Source organism: Eublepharis macularius, chromosome 19 (genome assembly GCF_028583425.1).
Source record: "Eublepharis macularius isolate TG4126 chromosome 19, MPM_Emac_v1.0, whole genome shotgun sequence".
NCBI lineage: Eukaryota > Metazoa > Chordata > Lepidosauria > Squamata > Eublepharidae > Eublepharis > Eublepharis macularius.
The window spans coordinates 9,873,924-9,875,997 of record NC_072808.1 but is presented as its reverse complement, the minus strand read 5'-3'; the positions used below and the strand labels follow the sequence as shown (position 1 = coordinate 9,875,997).

Here is a 2,074-nt window from a genome sequence, read left to right as displayed (position 1 = left end):
TTATAGAGACGTGGGGGAAATCCTAGAACGTCACCATGGAAACCATTTTCTAGCCAGTTTTCCCCACACATCAGATTGTCAAGGGTAGATGGGGGACTGAGACCAAGGGCATGGGTTTACCCACAAAAGGCAGGCAAGTAGCTAGCATAACTTGGGTCTTCCCGTTCCTAGTCTGATGCTTGCTAGTTTTTTTCCTCCTTATATACTAGTGTCCTTGACCTGCATAAAGCCAGAACCATTGTTTCCCCACAGATGGGCAAAAGGATATGTTTCTGCCTGGTTTTGATCCAGGGACCTTTGGCGCGTTAGGCAAATGTGATAGCCACTACACTACAGAAACACTCCTTCTCCCATTGCCAGCCCAGCTCAGCTGATCTGTGCATTTTAAAAAACGAGTTTTATTTTTATCAAGCAGTATTCAGACCCACCCGAAAAATACAACAGATGCTACGATCAGCAAAAGACAGTAGAGACCCCCTCACCTCTGCAGGAGTATACCGTATACCCTGCAGCTGTGGACAAGTTTACATCGGGACCACAAAGCGTAGCATCCAGACAAGAATAAAAGAACATGAAAGACACTGCAGACTTGGACAACCTGAAAAATCAGCAGTGGCTGAACATAGCCTAACTCAAACAGGGCACAGTATCTTATTCCAGGACACCAAAATACTGGACAACACTTCCAACTACTTTGTCAGACTGCACAGGGAAGCCATTGAAATTCACAAGCATAAGCAAAACTTCAACAGGAAAGAAGAAACCCTAAGAATGAACAGAGCATGGTTTCCAGTTCTGAAAAACACCAGGCTAACAAAACATTCTATCCCCGACAATAGCCCTGCAGAGAAGATTAGCACATCAAGCACCAATCCAGATGCAAAAGAACCTCCTCAGGATACAGTGAAGCCTCCCACCATTAGCATTCCACACCCTGGGAAACTCTTACAGGATGACTCAGCTCAACCCCACCCCTCCTGAGTAGATACAAATGACCTACATCTTTTCCACACTGTGACACTGAGAGATCTCTGTCTTTTGGTGCTACACCTCTGAAGATGCCAGCCACAGCTGCTGGCGAAACGTCAGGAACTACAATGCCAAGACCACGGCAATACAGCCCGGAAAACCCACAACAACCATCGAGTTTTATTTTAGTGCTTTACCGCATCCGTTCTCTTCCTCCTCAAGCGCGAGTACCTGTGCCTGGGCAGAGCTGGCAATGCTCCCCTGCAGGCAGACAAATGTAAGAATTCCTGCCGGGTTCCAATTCAGGGACTGTTTATGTTAGGCAAATGTGAATAGCCCCTGTGCTACGGAAATGAGCCCTCTGTCACTGCCCTCCCAGCTCTTCTCTGCTGGGCTCATCTGTACTTTTAATATTGCAGAGGGGTTAGGGAGGCTATCCTTCTAATTTTTTTTTAGTTTTGTTGTTCCTTTGGTGCCATTTTCTTCCTCCAGGCATGCCAACAGCCCATGATGACCTGGCTAAAGCTAGCCTCTGTCTCCTGCAAGTGCCCACGCGGCTGCTTTTGAGCAGGGACTTATTGCATATTAGGAAAACTGGGTGAGATAATACAGAAAAAACTGGCAACACATAACAGCCATGTAGTTTAATAGCTCAGCTGGTACAGCAGAGTGCTGCAGGCAGTGCATCGAGGAATCCACGGGCCACTGGTTCAGTTCTGGCACGAGAGACTGCTGTTTGGCTGGAGCTTTCTACTCAAAATGGATCGTGCAGAATGCAACAGAAAGCTCTCAGGCAAGGGGTGGGAGGAGAAATTTCCCTCAGCGACTGCCCTAAGCTGCTCAAGAGAATTTCCTGCCCTGACAGAAGCCAGTGTGATCCCTGCCATGAATTTTCCTGAAGCGGTCAGGGAGGCTGAACGTTTAATTTTTTTTTAGTTCTGCTGCTTCTTCACAACTTTATAAAGCTGCCCATGCTGTAGGCAGAACCAGCATCTCTCCCGCGGACAAGTACGAGCAGAACCACAAGTGACAAAAGGCACAGGTTGGACCCTTGTCAGCTTCCCTCAAGTTTTGGCGGGAAATGTAGGCAGCTTGGCGGAATGTT

General features: G+C 47.6%; 1 non-coding gene across 1 annotated transcript; it reads right to left on the bottom strand.

Moving 5' to 3' along the window:
- Positions 1 to 267: 267 nt before the first annotated feature.
- TRNAV-AAC (transfer RNA valine (anticodon AAC)) lies at positions 268 to 340 on the bottom strand. The gene has a single exon. It is a non-coding gene; the product is annotated as a tRNA-Val (tRNA).
- Between the last annotated feature and the right edge of the window lie 1,734 nt (positions 341 to 2,074).